Source organism: Neolamprologus multifasciatus, chromosome 10, assembly GCF_963576455.1.
Source record: "Neolamprologus multifasciatus chromosome 10, fNeoMul1.2, whole genome shotgun sequence".
Lineage (NCBI taxonomy): Eukaryota > Metazoa > Chordata > Actinopteri > Cichliformes > Cichlidae > Neolamprologus > Neolamprologus multifasciatus.
Genome location: NC_140448.1, coordinates 30361354 through 30379743, shown reverse-complemented (window position 1 = coordinate 30379743; position 18390 = coordinate 30361354). Strand labels below are relative to the sequence as shown.

General features: G+C 40.1%; 1 protein-coding gene across 1 annotated transcript in view; it reads right to left on the bottom strand.

The window, feature by feature from the left end:
• The window catches only part of sgcd (sarcoglycan, delta (dystrophin-associated glycoprotein)), a 598968-nt gene extending 581049 nt beyond the window's left edge, over positions 1-17919 (bottom strand). The window contains exon 1 of the mRNA XM_085173729.1: positions 17046-17919. The gene's annotated coding sequence lies outside the window, so the exon portion shown is untranslated. The remainder of the gene's footprint in view (positions 1-17045) is intronic.
• Between the last annotated feature and the right edge of the window lie 471 nt (positions 17920-18390).

The window sequence follows — 18390 nt, the reverse complement described above, 5'->3', positions numbered from 1 at the left end:
TTGAGACGGGAAACTATTCCTGAAGTACACAGAGAGAGAGAGCTGGGCAGGAAGTGTGATTTTTATTGTGGTGGAAGCAAAACAGCAAAAGTCAGAGGGAATTCATGACGACATTAATCAAATGTGAAGCTAGTTTGCTGCTTCTTTTGCTGCTGGCTCGGCGAATTTTAGTTGGAGAGAGACGAAACCTGCAGCTCAGAATCAGCGCAAAAAAGACGTAAACACAGCGCGGACCCGACGCATCAGAATCGCTGAGCTCCGACAGCGTATCCGTGTACAAGCCGTCGGGTGAGAAAGCCGAGAAAGACAAAGCTGATTCTGATGCGTCGGGTCCGCTCTGTGTTTACGTCTTTGTGTGGAATCCGTTAATGAATTGATATCGCCTTATTCAGACTACTCACCTCTCTCTTCCACCTGCACTTTCAACTGAACCACGGCCAATCAGAGAGGTCCCGCCCCTGACTATCTCTGATTGGTTTAGTCCACGATAGGGGCATAATGTGTGTCTGTTGTTGACCACACGGAGAGTTGCAGAGATTTTTTTTTTTTATTTGTTACCTGAACAGTTGGTCGCACAGGTGCGACCAAATTTTTTTTTTTAGTCGCACCACGGAAAAATTTGGTCGCATTTGCGACCAAATTGGTCGCACTCTAGAGCCCTGTATCTCTAAGCCTGATCCCAGACACTTTTCAGAGGAACCTCATTTCTGCTGCTTGTATCCCAAGCTTCATTGTTTTGGTCACTACCCAGAGCTCAGGACCAAAGGTGAACGTAGAAATGTAGATCAGCAGGTAAACTGTCAGCTTGACTTCTCTGTATCACCATAGACGTAACACCGATTACGTCTTACTAGGATGGTCAAAATACCCCGAACTTCTAAAGGACCCTAAGAAATGTGGTTAAAGCATCCTCCAGGTCCACAAAACACATAAGTTCATTAAAAAAACAGAACTTTTTAAAACTGTAAAACTTCATAATTACTTCAATTTGAAGTAATATAGTTATGCTGCTGCCTCATCTAGCAAAACTCTAAATGTGGGGCCGCTGTACTTTTAAGATCACGACTTCTCCAACTTTTAAAATATAACAATATCGGTGTCAGCTGGCTGGATAAGCAAATGTGTTTTATCATAGATTTAGATGAACAAAGGTGAACTCTGTGAGTCTGCCAGAGCCTACACAGAGACAGGGATCACATTTGGCTTTATATGATGTCAATGAAAGTCAGAGTGAATATTCAAAGGGTTTCCCAGCATGACCCTGGGGCAGTTAAAGCAGATATTTAAGCTGGCACATCGGTCTAAAGGCAGCGTGTGCTTCGTGCGCTCCGAGAACATACAGGATTAATTTCTGTAGACTGAATCCCATCTGTAAGGAGAGCTAGATTCACCAGAATCTCAACTTTGACAGTTATGACATCCACAAAAGGGTGCATAACCTGTTGTCTTTAATCTCTCTACAACATATTATTATTGGAATAGAGACATGGAATAATTTCATTATGGCTAAAAGTTCACGGTCATCTATTTCCTCACCATTGGGACCCATCTTCCTGGGCTTTCAATTAGTCGAGACCATTTCATGGTAATGCTGCCATGATAAGCAGCAAATGACCAGCTCAATTACGCTGCACACAAATGAAGCAGCAGTGGAACATTTTGAATTATGATGGGCAGTTACCTCTACACTCGCATAGCCTTTCAGCGACCTCTTCCTTTTGCTTTCATCTCTCTGTCTTCTCTCATTTGCTCTACTCATTCTTCACACTCTTTCCTTCTTTCTCTTTTTATTCCCTGATTTGAGTGGGAGTAATTAATTACGACATGAGTCATAAGATGCAGGAATCATCCTTACTGGCAGCTTGTTAGAAATCACACTTCACTGTACAGGACCTGCTTGACTGTTGTTGAAAAAAACCCCAACAACAATGCTGTCTTGGAAATGATGTGTGGATGGTCATGACCTCTAATGGGTCACAAGTATGTAATAAAGCAAACTGTGAAAGAGAAGAGATCCTTCTCTATGTGGGCTTGTCTGTGAGGGTCAGCGGGAACTATCCCCTAATACACTGCAGCATCATGTGGCACACTATCTGCCTATTCCACACAGCCGAGAGGACCCGAGTTGCAAGTGTGGACGGTCCAGTTCATAGCAGCAGAATATAAAAAGTGAGCGGTTGAGATAGCGTACAGGATATCAGTTAGTGCCCAACTCCTGATGGAAGATTGCTAAAGGTGGCTGAACAACAATGCTAAGGTGCTGTGGGACTTAAAGTTCAGGTAAGTACAAGTACAGTGTAAGTGCCCCGTACTTTCTGGGGCGCTGTCCGTGTTATGGAGTAACTAAAGTATCCCTGCACTTACAGTGCACTTGTTTCATTGTTTCTTGCAAAAACCTGACATGTTGCCTGCAAATTGTATGCAAGTACTGGGTATTTGTGCCTTATTTGTGGGTCGTGTTATAAAGTGTTACCCAAGTTTAACCAGACATAATGGTGGCAAACAATAAACGAGCAGTCGTATTTATAACATCAGGGTATCAGGAAATATAACGCCCCTCGTGCGTCTAAGCAGATAGATAAAATGCATCAGTTCCAGTAATCCCAAGCTTGGACACATTCAAAAAAGAACAGTTCCTTCCTCTGTTCCTCCGCCACCGCCAGATGCTTCCTGTTATTTCATTTACTGCACTTCACTTATCTGTGGAACTAAACTGTCACGTACGCAGGTAAAACAACTTTGCAGTTTCGAGCAAAACAAGTCTAGATACTGTGTATGTGTGTACAGGCAGCCTATGTGTGTCTTGACCTCAGTGCATGACCTCACTCGACAAACAAAGACATTTTAGAAGTATACTTCCTGACTTATTCTGAGTCATCTGTTACCAGGCAAACTCCAATGCAGCAGGCTGCTGAGTGGTTACAGTTGCACCTGCAATGAAAGATTATTATGTAATTAAGCTAACAGCTGAAATACAGACTTTAATGTAACATCAACAGCTTCAATAACTGCTCTGATGAAATGATAATGATAAACGACAAGTAATGCAACAGTAATGATAATGGTTATGAATAGTAACAGTAAAATAATTTTCTAATCTCCACACTGACAAGGAACAGAAGAGCACAGGTGTGATAGATGTGATAGGAACATGCTCCTTGTTATCTAAAATATAACCGGATGGTGGCGAAAATTCTCGACAATCTCACACTTCTGTTTAATCAGTTTTCTGTTTGATGTTTATTCAGCTGTGTGAAAACCCCGGAGGAACCCTCCCGAGGGATTAATAAAGTTTTATTTAATCTAATCTAATAACTTTAATCTCAGCCAAACCGATTTACTCACGAACAAATAAAACACTGAAAAAGCCAAACAATAACATTTTTAAGTTATCAAAGTGACTTATATATCATGTTTAACCTGAGTAGCGAAAGACCGCGGGGGGTTGAAAACGATGTGCCGGGAGTTCACTGTTCTCGCCAAGTTTACACAGCTACATTCTCGCCTGAAAATATGCTAAAAGTTCATTTTGCGACTCAGAAAGAGAAATAAGATGAATATTAAAACTAAGTAAATACTGCCATTTTTGTAAACTGGAATTGGCTGGCCCGCGCTATGAATTCTGGCATATGGTTTTTCCATTTTGTTGTTCGGATGGAAAAATCAGGAGAAATTCAGAAGAATGGTGGCTTCGGGAGATTTTCGGGAGGGACACTGAAATTCGGGATTTTCGGAAAAATCGGGAGGGTTGGCATGTATGCCCAGTGGTAACAGGCTTGAAACAGACTTACCACACACAATAATAGTGGGTGTCAGAGGCACTTGCTCCAGTTGTACCTCATCTGCCAGACATGTATCTTGAACACAGACTCCTCCTTCTCTTCAAAGTAGCTGAGCAGAAGCAGGACCATCTCTTTTACATCATCTGAGCAGCCACTCTGCGGTCCCCGCATCCTCTGAAGCCTTGCATAAGTCTGAAGGAACGCCTTGCTTTTGCTGACAGCAACTGTGATCATGTAGTCCAGAAGCCTTTTCCTCTTCAAATACAAATTTCGTGTGAATGTCTCTTTGAGGTCAATCCCAGTAAGTTCTTTGAAGTGGACAGACATGCCAAGTTCATCAAACCTAATTGGCATTTGATACTTTTCCCCTGATTGACATGTTGACGTTGTGTGTAATAAGTGGACTTCATTAGACTTTTTACCTCTTCTTGATTGGCATCAGCTTGCTGGATCATCACCTTGAGTTTTTCCATCTTTTGCTGTTGGCTCTCTGAAGATTCTTCAAGAGGCAGAAATTCTACATCCCATTGAATGCTCCCGTATGTATCCTGCATTGCTGCTCTTTCTTCTAATGGGATCTCGTCTGTGTGGTCTGAGTCAGTCTGATGTTTTCTTTTTCTTATTTTGGGTGTTGAAGTACGCCTTACATTTTCAATTCTGTTCTGCAACGGTTTGATAAGGGTAAGGTAGCCTGCGCCAACAATATCACCCTCTATTACATCTCGCAGAGATGTGGGATATTTTGCCACCATTTTTTTTGCAATGTCAATTGAATGTTTTCTACCTACATGAGGACATTTTTCCATCATCTCAGTCACAACAATCCATTTGCCTCCTCAGTTTTGGGCGAGGCCTTTTCCCCCTCTCAAGAAAAAGCATCACTTCTGCAGGAAGTTTACTCAAGAATGTATGATACCAAAGGATAGAAATCAGGCAGGTCATTAATGTTGATACACTGTAACCCAAGACTGTCCTTTGTCACAGAATACAGACGGTATTCGGAGAGGAAGATGCCTTTGTGGATATCCATTAGAACATAAACAGATGTGTCATTTTGAATCAAGATGAGTAGAAGTTCACCAAACTCCATACACTCGTCATTTCTGTACACAAGAAACTGTCCCTTTTTATATGCAGTGCCCTTGTACTGAATGTCTGTGGTAATTGTGGTATTGCTTTCTGAACAAGCTAACTCCCTGACTGCATGCTGAATAGTGTGACTGTAGAGGTTGGGATAAAACACACAGCTCTCCTTCACTTGCAGCAGTTCACGGCATTCTTGTCCAACTAAAAGATAAGCCTGATACATCTGATGATGTGTTGACAAAGTTTGAGAAATATTTTTGAAGCTTTTCAAGTGTCCGGCACATCTTTTGAAGTAACTGTGTTTACATTCGAACCTAGGCGTCCATAACCTCATCAATGGACCAAATTTCAACAACAGTGCTGAATAATGGCGCAAATAGTGGTAGTATGGCCACAACACCTCACTCTTGGAGCACTTTTTTGCCACATGTATTGCAAACCACGTCTCAGCTGTTTGTGGAGGTAAAATACGTCCGCACATGACTCCAATTACGCTCAGCCATCGCTGTGAGTGCGCACGCCAAGGGGCTGCAAGACATTTATACAGCCATATTTCGCACATGACTATGAAAGGCGGAAGAGGAAGTAGTTCCTTTGAATGTAGACAATCCGAATGTTATAGTTTCTTTCCACTGTGTTCCTGTTAATGCTAAACTACAAATTTACACTAAATTACTAAAAAAAAAAAATCGACATTTTAATGTGAGAATCGATTCTAGAACATAAATGATTGGTATCGGAGGAATCGATATTTCAGGATCGATCCGCACATCACTAACCTACAGTAGCTTACAGTTCTGTGGAGAGGAGGCACCATAGAAATCCTATGGGAGGCACTGTAAGTTTGTTTAGCTTGTAATAATGAGACATTGCTAACCTAACCCAAAACAGTAGTCTAGTCTAAGTATCACACTGCAATTAAAAGAAACATAAAGAATACAAGCAGTATGACTGAACAGAAGCATTACTTAGGCGTTAAATAATAATTTCTTATATGTTACTCTACAATAGGCTGCAAATAGCTGCACACATAATGTAAACAATTGTAATTGTATATTTTCATGTAGGCTATAAATAGAGAGGCAACCTCTCAGGTTCACAATGACATCTTCTGTGAAAACATTTTAATTAGTCCTATTGGAATTTGCATCGTTTCATGAATCATGTTAAAAGTGGGTCCAGTACATCCATGCAGTATAAACTTGTAAAGTGACTTACATATAATTCTTGGATTTTTAAAAACAACTGACTAAAACTATAATTTTTACAATACTTGCATGTCAAATTAACATAATTGTTTTGTTACGAGTACTGTTTTTGTTCAAAGTATTTGTAGTTTTAACCAATAAATTTGATTATAATCACACATTGATGTTGTAAATATAACAAAAATATTATATTTAATAGTTTACAAAAGTCCACTGTGATTGAAGCAGAATAATTGTGTTTTTGAGTTTACTGTACTTTTCTGTAGGGATTTTACATGGTTTTTATGTCAAATTCGCTGCCATTTTTTACAGTGTAGAGCACAGGACAGGAAACGAGACACAGGCGCAGACGATCTGGAATCAAGATAGAAGGAAGCAAAGCTCAACGCAAGACTCCAAAGAAACCATCTGACAAACTACAATAAGAAGCCAGAAAAATCATAATTAAGCATGAATACAAAAAAAGTCAGAGTCAACAGTCAACACAATAGGACAAAGGCACAAATAAAAGACGAGGCAGAGGAAAGAACAGAAAGGAAAACAGTGAGAGGAACTACACATAATAAGACAGAAAATGAAGCTGAAAACCAAAGATTCGGAACAAACATTAAAACCAGAATCCATCACAACAGGCATTAAAGGTCCAAGAACACAATAAAACACAGTACGCACTGGAAATATGAAGAAAAGTAAGCAGAACTCCAAAACTCTGGATACGAATCAGACTCACACCCACATTCTTATTGTTTATCTTCTGCACTTACTTCCAATATCATTTGTAAATATAATAAACTTCTGTTCGGCTCAAAGAAACTGATGAACCCTGCAAAACAATAGCAACCAAAAAGTTTATTTCTCTGAATTCAACCTGAAATCAACCTGAAATTTATTCACCTTTGTTTCATTTAGAACATTCATCAAAACAAAGGCAAAAAAAGAATGTGCTTTAAAACAGAGAAAAAACATCATGATAAGGCTCACATTATGTCCGATAGGGATGCACTGATGGCTTCTATATTGCTCTAGATTAGAAAAGCCTCTGTTCTTATGACTAATATATAAGATAAAAGCTTATCTAACTGTTGCACCCAGATTAAGTCACACTGGATACAGATTTTACACGAAATGTAAATGCAAAGAAAAAGTGAGGACTACCCCGACATATGTTTAGCATTTAAAGTGCTGTACATCCTTTGATGTAGCTTCCTAACTATGGTAATACTTTTTATTTTCCAGCAGGGAGAAATCATGACAGCTGTTCTTCACTGACTCAGCTGAGGCACATCAGAGGCTCTTTATACACCAAGAAGAGGATATCACCACGTCCTCAGGAGGTAACCCCAAATGAATGAAGCCACTATAAAGGGGGATTTTAAATTTAATTTTTTAAAGATTTATTTTGTACATCACTTGGATACTTGCCTTAAGTATGAGTCAAGAGTGAATTTACTAAAGAGGTGATTATGAAAGTGGGAGGATTCCTGTAAAGTTTTATGCACATATTTGCCTTATCCGACAATTAAATTTGCCAACATAATGCAAATGTTAATAGGAAATGTAAAGTTACACTTTTGAAAACATCCATCAATTACAATTATTATAAACACTCTCTACTTTTAAGCTTAGGATTACATTTTCCTTTTGGAGAAAGCTCAAAGTTAGGGTGGGATCAGCTGACCCTGACCATTGTAACACTGATGAAGCGCCAATGAATCAATACAGGCAAGGTATTGAGTGAAATACTATGGTTATTATTAATCAGAGGATTTAGGAATGCTACTGGAGCTGGTGGGCAGTAATTAATAAATACACACAACACAAAATGCTTTTGCAGGTACCATGTATTTAACCAAACCCCAAAGAAAAATAACAAGAAAAGAAAAGGAAAACTTAAATAATCACTCCTGCTGCAGCTATTCAATTAATCAAAAACCCAGTGGGGGTGCACAAAAACAACTAAGCAAATTCTTCTGGCTTATACCAAGCAATATAGAAAACAGTTCCCCATAAACAACACATGTTAACATCAAAAACACTGATCCACACTGGAGTCCATGAGTTTTATCTGAATGTCCATGAGAGATGTCCAAGCGCTATTGTCCATAAATGGGGGGAATGGTGTGTATGATTATGGAAATCAGTGTATTTGGAAAATGGGGACAGAGCGTCGTCTTTGATAGCTTCCTACCCAACCAGTGGAAGCTTCAATTGCAGAATGAGTCCTGCTCCTAGCCGTTCATTGGCTCGCCATCCTTTTTCATACCCGAAAAGGGTTCACCTGGCCTGCATTAAATAAACAAGGCCAAAAAGAAATCACAAGAATAACACAAAAATGTCAGCCAACATTAGCCAAAACATTAAGTTATTCTTGTTCCTGTGTACACAAATAAACAAACAGTATATTTAACCAATAAAGATTTAACTGAAACATTTCAACTGCTATACACATACTATATAGCTTCACAGCATTTTTTATTCAACAAATATCGGTCAAATCAAAATCAAATTGTTTGGACCGGCAGCAACCAATGAGCGTCAGCTGGTAGCAATACAAACAGTCAATTAAAAGTTCAAACTCACCAATTCCGTTCTGTTCAGTGCACAACAACACTGTGGCTCTGGCTCACAGTAATCAGCATCTAAGTTGCATAAGTTAGTGGGTGTTAAAAGAAATGCATTAAAACGGGAAAAGCAAGTGTTTGCCAATACAAACCTGCAACAGCTCTGTCACCTGGCTTGCCTCCACGCATCTGACAGGAGGAAGTCGGGACAGGCTTACTATGACCCACATGCCGTCCGATTGGCTGAGCAAAGACCTGGACTGCTGTGGGAATTCCGATGATGCACTGTTTCTTCTTCACTCACGTCTTTTCACGGCCCATGCATTTATACACAACTCTGCATTTAATCACTGGTTATTATCATCCTCTGGCTCTCTGCCACAGTGATTCTTTTGCCTTGTCCTCCCTCTCTCACCTCCACCCGGTGGCAGATGGCCACCCTTGCCTGAGCCTGGTCCTGCTGGAGGTTTCTGTCTTTTAAAGGGAGTTTTTTCCCCCACTCTCACCAAGTGCTTGCTCATTGGGGGGGTCATCTGATTGTTGGAGTTTTCTCAGTTTTCTTTGTATTATTGCAGGTTCTTTACCTTTAAATACAAATCAAAAACAATGCTGGAGGTGAGCATTGTTGTGATTCGGTGTTATATAAATAAAATTGGATTGGACTGGATTATTGCACTGTCTTGACTAAGTACATTTCAAGTTATACATGTTGCATATGGCAAATATCCTCATAATATACAAAGTGTGAGGAAAAAATGTGAGAAATTGACTCTCATGTTCAGGAGCATCGCGTGGCAATCTGCCCTGTTCTCCGTGCAGCTGCTATTTTTAGATTTCTCACTTGAAGTCTTGTTATGTTCCCATGTGTGCCTCTGAGATGTGTGCTGGATCTCTTCCACTGTGTCAAATGGCGACCCTTCAACTTGATTTTCATTTTTCGTGAAGTGGACAAAGTTGCTGGGAGGCAAATCTGATGAGTGGTCCAGGTGGTGAGCAAAGATTGTTTGTATGGCCAAAAAAACTCCTGCATTTTAGATGCGCTCTGAGCTGGCACGAGATGACAGGTTGGCATGCACCGCAGGTCAGAGCTGTTCCTCTGAATGTTCTCCCTCACATGCCTCAGGTCAGTACAGTAGAGGCTATCCTGGGGGATGACTTTATGGTGAATAGTATGAGGAATATTGAGAAAAATGACAAATTCTCTCCCAGCACATGAAATTCCAATCAGTTTCAGTTGGAAGCACAAGTTGCCTTCGCTGTCTGTGCAAGTTTTTGGTCTGTGGTGAAATCTCAGCACACACTGTGTGAGTGATCAAAACAGGACTTCCAGGGAGAGATATAAAAATTGCAGCCACGCTGGAAGCTCCCTGCGCATGGAACAAAAGCTCACGCTGCATGGGATCTACATAATCCAAATCAGATATGGCTTTTGACTCTTTTGGGCCTTTTCTCTGAGCCTTTTGAATACAAGCAGCATATGAAATGTTATAGCAGTAACATTAAATTATAGTGTGTAGGTATGAGCAAGTTGAAGTGATGGTTTCTCCAACTGTGTTGGAGTTTTCTAAAGGAAACCCTAAGATTTCACATGGAGCCCAGATGATTCACCAAATGAAGAAACTATCATCATTGTGTGAAGTGCACAGTACTCAAGTTCCTGATGCCTCTGAGAGAATCAGAATAACTTTATTGTCCTCGTCAGAGTAATTGTCATAATAAAAACATTGATAACAATCAAGACACATACAAACGAAACTTCAATACAATTATAGGCATGCAAAACAGCCTCCTATTATTCTGTATATTAGCTCAGCGGTCTCCAACCTTTTTTGCACCACGATCGGTTTATGTCCGACAACATTTTCACGGACCGGCCTTTAAGGTGTTGCGGATAAATACAACAAAATAAAACCAGTAGCGGTACCAAAAAAAGAAGATTTTGGTACCGGGGAAACAGAGTTGATGATAAAAACCCTGAACAACATAAATTTCACACCTGAGCCTCAACTATCACGGCCCTGTAACAAAGACTCCAGTCCATGGCCCGGGGGTTGGGGACCTCTGTATTAACTGAATTTGGCACAAACTGCTCCTTAAATAACTTTTTAATAGACAGAGACATTTTACAACATGGTGCTCAAAATCAGAATAAAGCGTGTGTGACAACAGACTGAGCTTCCATTCAGTGTTGCCAACTTAGCGACTTTGTCGCTATATTTAGCGAGTTTTCAGACCCCCTTAGCGACTTTGTTTCTAAAAAGCGACTAGCGACAAATCTGGCGACTTTTTCTGGTATTATTGGAGACTTATTTATGACAACTTTTTGACATGAGAGTAAGAGCGATATGCGTTTTCAACAAGCAGCGGTGCTGCCGTGGGCACCTCACCCGTGCCAAAGTGCTCCCAGGTGGAGGATAGTCCTCCCCCAGCTGCTATCAGGGCAGGAGACGTTCACACCTGTGCGTCCAAACTGCAAATGAATCACGCATGGGCGAAGCCGCTGCTCCTCCACTGACTGTAACGCAGTCAGTTCTTCTTTTACTGTTATGCTGTTTTGTGGATCACAAGGTTTAAAAGTACTTATAAACACACACACACACACACACACAGAGTAACTCCACCAGAGTGCCAATTTCGGGTCACTTTTGCTGGTCCAAGCCCGGATAAAGGAGCAGGGTTGGAATTGTGACATTACAAAAAACAGTAATTGCTAAAAGAAATTTAATTTGTAGTTTTAAATAAATTCTAAATTCGTTTAAGACGTTTTTTACTCACTTTATGTCTCTTCCACGATGTTATTTCTCTCTCCAACAACATAGGTTACAATTACATTAGCATGACCAGTTATGCAAATTACGCGATGACGTCATTTGGCGACTTCTAGCGACTTTTAGGACAACCAATAGCAATTTTCCTTACTGAGGAGTTGGCAACACTGCTTCCATTCAGGCAACAGTGTGGTGCAGCGTATGTTACACTTCTGAAATGATGGGCCAACTCATCTCCCGTGCAACATATTTATTTTTACAGAAAACTGTAAAAACAGAAAAATATGACAATCAGTTCTCTTTGGCATGCAGGCCGTACGCTGCCTCTTCACCACTGACACCACTTCTAGTGTAGCTGACATTACTTTATACAAGTAACTTATACAGTTTCATATTCACATGCACCTCTTATAAACTGCTTAAATCACAAAAATACATTTTACTATACGCATGAATAACATAGTGAACTCTCATTAGTTTTATCTTGTTTTTACTACTGTTTTAATCTATTTATGAACCTGTCTTCTTAACTGTATTTATCAAACTAATCTCTTTCAAATAAATGTTTTTCTTAACATTTTTATAACATTCACTCTTCGTGAACTAAACATAAAGCAATTCACATTTTCTCTTATTGTGCAAAACATATATATTGCGACTTTAACCCAAAAATACCTGCAATGAACTCACAAGCTTTAGGTACAGTCTAACACTTGGATCAGAACAGGCTAACAACTGGACCAACTTGGAAATTAGCTCTTTAGCTTAACATTCACCACAAACAAGACATTTATCATTAATCGCCACTGCTGTCTGTCACTTTTAGAACCTCTGTTTTATATTACCAACCACCCAGCTTACCTGTAAAGACAGAAATATGTCTGATTAATCAGTTCTTTCGGCGCGCGGGCCGTACGCTGCCTCTTCACCACGGACACTACTTCTTCTAGTGTAGCGTCAGCTACCGATGCGTACAGGACTGAGCGCCCTCTGCTGGTGGAACTTATACAACAGTAAAACTGACATTACAGTGGTCTTACTAAAAGAAAATGTCTCTGAGCATCAAATAAAAGGGGGGGGGCTACTATTTTCATGTCTCTGTCTTTAACATAGTGCCACACGTACCTCAGGGGTGTCCAACTCCAGTCCTCGAGAGCTACTGTCCTGCAGCTTTTAGATGCATCCAAGCCATTCAATCAAATGAATGGCTTGTTACCAGGCCTTTGCTAAACTTGATGGCATTCTGAAGAGGTAATCCCATCATTTGATTACCTCTTGATGATGATGCTTTTAGATGCATCATTTGATGCATCTAAAAGCTGCAGGACAATAGCTCTCGAGGACTGGAGCTGGACACCCCTGGTTTACCTAATGAGGCTTGTTGTCAACCAGTGACTTTTCCAGCAGCTCTGATCAAAGTTACTATAGTTAACTAAAATAAACCAATGCAAACTAAACTAGATTTTGAGTGCAAAACCATGAAAAGTAATTCAAGTAATAAAGAAAACTTTACAGATACTTACTTTATTTAATTCTTGTTGATGTGGCTAAAAATGTATCAAGACTGAGAAAATCTAAACGAAAAGCCCTGAAACTATGTGATGTTTGCACTCCATCTGCATGGTTTTCCTCAAGCAATTTAAATGCTGAGTCAAACTGTCATTATACATTTACTCAGGCTCGGTGCTGCTCGCTCTGCTTCCATCTTGAGCAGCTTGGTCACAAATCTTTCTCTTCAGCATCGCGGCCTCTGCTGTTCACCCCGTGTAGACTCTATCAATAATAGACTTGACCTTTTGTTTGAGCAATTAACCTCAACTATCACCTCTCATTTGATGTTTATCGACTCGCTAGCAAAATGCAGTCTTGGGAAACATACAGGGAATTATTGAAATTAATCTGGAGCATGAGTGGAGCTGTGATCTGTCGTCAGCTGAAGGTCGAGTGAACTGGTTGAGCGCCGTATCCATTTCATGTAATTATGCATGCATTGATTGGCTGCATTGACAAGCTTACAGTAACTACTGGAGCTAAATTAAAGAGGTTAATTAACATGAACAGATTTTAGCATATGCCAATATGTAATGATGTGAAAAAAGCTGAGTGGGTAGAGGTGTAGCAGTTGATTTTATGGTCACCGTGCTTTCCACTCCGTCAGTTTGTGCAGCTCACTCCCTTTTCCTCTTGCATTTTTACACCTGCATCTCACTTTCCCCCTTCTCCATCTTCCTTGAGTGTGTTACCATCTTTGCATCCTTGTATCCTGGCATGCTTATTCATCTTCCTTTAAAAAGAAGCCACGTTGACCCAATTAGATGGACAATTTAATCTGATGTGAAGCGAGGACATCGGTGGTTTCTACAGAGATTGCATCCTTAATCAGTTTTTTTTAGACGCGCCAGTAAAAAAATCATATTTTTTTCCTCTCCCCCGAGGCAGTGGCAGCTAAACAGGACACAGAGTACTGTGTACCATTCCGGTTTAATTTCAGCAAACACCATTTAGGATGTGTAAGTGTGATTGCTGCTGTCAGTCACCTCTAAGCTGGTTGAAGGGAAAAAAGTTGCGGAAAAAAGTCCTAAAACAGTCACATTTATCTTTATTCAGTAATGTTCTCAGTGCACTTAGTCCTGCACAAAAGACCGGTGCACTGTGAATCATAACATTTTAATACAGAGACTACTAAAGGAAATGTGCGGCAATTGTTAGAGTCGTATCTATTTGACAGATTTCAACTTGTGCATGTAAATAAGTAGTCTTAAGTTATTATTATTATTATTATTATTATTATTATTATTATCATTATTATTATTATGTTGTGCTATTAGAAAACACTGCTGTTGTGATTTGCCACTATATAAATAAAATTGAATTGAATTGCATACATTTTCATTGCTATGCAGATGATACCCATCTCTATATGTCTATACATGAAATCAGATAGCACAAATCATTTCAATTACAGGCCTGTTTTAAAGACGTAAAGGTCTCAATGTCCCATAATTTCCTTCAACTAAATTCAGACAAAGCTGACGTTTTTGTACTGGCCTGGAATATCTTAGGAACGTCGTTTTTGACCAGGTTATGTTCTTCAATGCATATATTAAATGCTCTTCATTAAGCATTGGTTTCATCTCCATCATGTCTGATCCTATTAATAGCCCGCCCTCATCCACCCACCTTTTTGTCAAGTCTTTGGTCGTAGGGTATTAGCAATTAATTTTTCTTTGGCTTCTTGCTCAAATATACTCCACACGATAGAGCACTGAGCAAAATGTCTTTGTCCTGTCCTCCTCCCTCACTCCCAACCGGCAGATGGTCACCCCCCTCTTACTGGCGGTTTCTTCCTGTTAAAAGGGAGTTTTTCCTTTCCACTGTCACCAAAGGAGCTTGCTCATAGAGCGTTCTTTTTCTATATAATTTTAGAGTCTTACAGTATAAAGCACATTGAGACAACTGTTGTTGTGATTTGATGATATATAAAATTGAATTGAACTGAATTAAGCTTATATGAATCAAACTTAAGTCATTAGTCAATAGCCAATGTGTTTCCAGGTTGACATTTTCCCCAAAAACATTGTTGACCATCTCCATCTTTTTTTAGCTGTTGTATTTTGTTACTCAGGCACAGTAAAATAAATGTAACTCCAGTCCAATAAAGTTCTGTGTTGTGGCTTTTGAATCTTAAATCAACTTGTTGTCCTTTTGATATCTTTTTAATAAAAGAGCAGACAGCAGTGGTGACTTGAGCCATCCACTTACTAAACACCCATCTGCCAGTATTCTGACACGCTCATAAGTATTTGAAGAGAAAAACACAAGTGACAAAGATCCTCTGTGGCATTGCGCCTAAACCGGCGTCCCCAGCCAGTCACCGTGGTGATAACCAGTAAACAGATTTGACAGCTTTCGGCAAGATGGGCCCTCAGTTGCAGATTTTAATCTCCCCAGGCGAGCTCTGGCCTGCCTGCTCACCTATTTGTGTTTGCTCTTAAAAAAGCCCCAACAGCTCAACATAACATAGAAAAAGCTCAGTATAATTCTGCCTCTTTGAAAGACTGCATCTTTTTAATTCTCTGCTAAGTGGGATGAGGAATAGAAGGATGAGAGGAGGATAAGGTGAAGAGAAACATGCCAGTGTTCTACTTCTTCTTTTTTTCCCCACCCAGTTGTGGTCTGTCTCTCTGTATGGTATATATGTCTCTCTTCCCTAAATCTTTCCCTCCTCCTTCTCCTCCCTGCTTCCTCAGTAATGAGCAGAGCAGTGCAGAGATTTTAGCAGCCTTCTTCTCATTCCTCCTCCTCCCTCAGCCAAAAATGGAGCGGAGTCTCTCTGGGAGAAGAGAAAAGCAGAAAGCTGTTTACTTGGTTTTCACTCTCATTATCTGCAGAACCGAAGGTCAGCCTGTCAATACACCCGGGCATGTTGGTCTTTAGAAGATGGGTCTTTCAAAAAAAATTGTGAATATAAAATAAAAAATTAGCTGCACTTCTGCCATAATCTTTAATGTCAAGCTGCAGGCTCAACAAGTTTCACTCGAAATGCACTGAGGTGGAAAGACTGGGGAAAGGGTATGTTTTGAATAGGAAAACAGTGAAGTGATGAGTTGCATGTTGATTAGCTACTTATCCACCACTGACAGAGTTTGACAAATTTCTCAAATATCAACTTTTGCATATTTATACAGACAGCGGATAACTTTCTTTCCTTTTTTATTGGTTCCTGAAAGTCAAAACACTCCCCCGGGAGGCTGGGGTATGCCGCGATTGGCTGAAATGCCAGAACAAGTGTTCACGACTTAAATAAATCATTTGTTCATGCGTCAGTTGCCAAGTTGTGGCTATAAAGATATTTATTTTAATGCACAATGCCTTTCCAGTGCATGGCTCCCGTGCAGACCTGGTTTCCATCCACCTGTCCTTAGTTTCCCTTCATTTCAAGAACAGCTGTTCCTGTTCCCTGGCATGACTCCTTTTAATATATAATTATGTACAGGCAAGTATGTCTGCCATCAGGAAAACATGCTGCTTTAAAAAAATCACAGTCCATAAATGACTCTCACTCAGTTTCACAGCAGTGTTTATGACAAAGCTGTAGTAATTATTTTAAAAGTTTTCTTTTAAGCTGCCAGAAACAGGACAAATGCACAACTGATTTCTTTTTTCATCTGTCACTGAAAACACAATAGCATGTTTAGCAAGTTTCGATGCTGCTTCCTAGTAATTCGTAACTCTTAAAATTCTTGTGGCCTCCAGCTATCAACAAAAGCACTCCGGTGTCTGTGGAAAACACTCTAACAAGTGTTGCAATGGGTTGATTTTGGCTGTTTGTGACAACAATTGTGAAATCAGACACTTCAGTGTGTGCATGTAAGCACAAAAGAACTGCAAAAAATAAATAAATAAATAAAACTACAACAAGTAAACAACAAACATGAACATTTAAGATTTTTTTGCAAAAATCTTTTTTTATAAAATGCGTCCCGTTGCTTTAGCTGTTCACACAGCTTCACAGGTGCTACTGTAAATTCCTTAGATCTGAGAGTAATAAGGAGCTGCAGAAAGTTAGAGGAAAGAAAAACAATCCAGGCAAGTAGAGTATAACATCAAGTTCACATCATAACGTCACTTTTTATTTACTGATCTAGACAGTGTTGAGAAGGTTACTTTTAAAATGTATTCCATTACAGATTACAGAATACATGCCCCAAAATGTATTCTGTAACGTATTCCGTTACGTTACTCAATGAGAGTAACGTATTCTGAATACTTTGGATTACTTAATATATTATCATGCTGTTTACAACTACATGAATGTACTATTGCTGTGATTTATTACTGTTACTGAAGGTCCGCGGCTCCGAACCGTAGTAAAGGGACCTCTGGCTAATACGGTGGGTTCTGTGTCGGGCTCGTAGCCGAAAACTAGCTTTACTTTGTTGTCTGGGTCAACTTTGCTAGCAGAGACAGAGAGAGGCGTTGAAAGGCTGCTCCAACAGAACTTATTGTTTTTGGAGGAAAACACGAACACGGTGTACAGTCGAGTCTTAATAGCTTACTTACAACTGGGCTCGTCAGGCACTCTTCTTGGCTGCAGTGGTTATTATTATATTTACATGCTTCCAGCTCCCGTTTCTGCTCGATGACAGCTCGTACTTTTCCTTTTTCTCCCTCCCTCGCTCACAGACACATAACGGGTATGGCAGTCCATTCTCCCTGCAGCACGGACTACACTGCCCATGATGCTACATTCTTTAGAGCTATACCTGTAGCATTCTGCCTATTAGCTTAGCACAACAACAACAAAAAGGCCTCTCTCACCCAAGAAACACGCAGAGAGAGAGCGTCACCCTGTAACCATGGCAACCGTAACGCTGCCGCCTGGAACAACAGAACGTAGCTGTCAAACAAAACCCAAACAGTCCTGACCCGCCACAATATGAAACAGGGAAGTACCGCTGTGTAATCCATTTATTTCAACAAAGTAACTGTATTCTAAATACCACCTTTTTAAACGGAATACAGTTACTCATATTTTGTATTTTAAATACGTAACGGCGGTACATGTATTCCGTTACTCCCCAACACTGCTGATTTGTGGATTTGACCCACAGTGGCTGGATAAACGTACCTAACTCAGGCATAATGAGGAGGAAATAACATGACACTGCGAGCAGCTCGCTGTTGACATGTGAGGTATCGATCCACAATCTACACACTAGCTTCAAAAGTGGACCACAAAGCTCATGAAGCCTCCTTCAAAATGATGTATGAATGCCTCGAGCAGAACTGGCTCCACCACATTAGCCACGAGCCCATTATTTGCTTCTACAAGTGACTGGGCTGTTCTTATTTTGATTGTCTGAATGTAAATTTTGCAGCCATTTAATTGCATGATAGTAAATTTAACATCACTACATAATTACTGTCAAGCAGCCTTATTTCTTTTCAGCATCAACACAGGAGGTATAGGCATCCGCAGTAT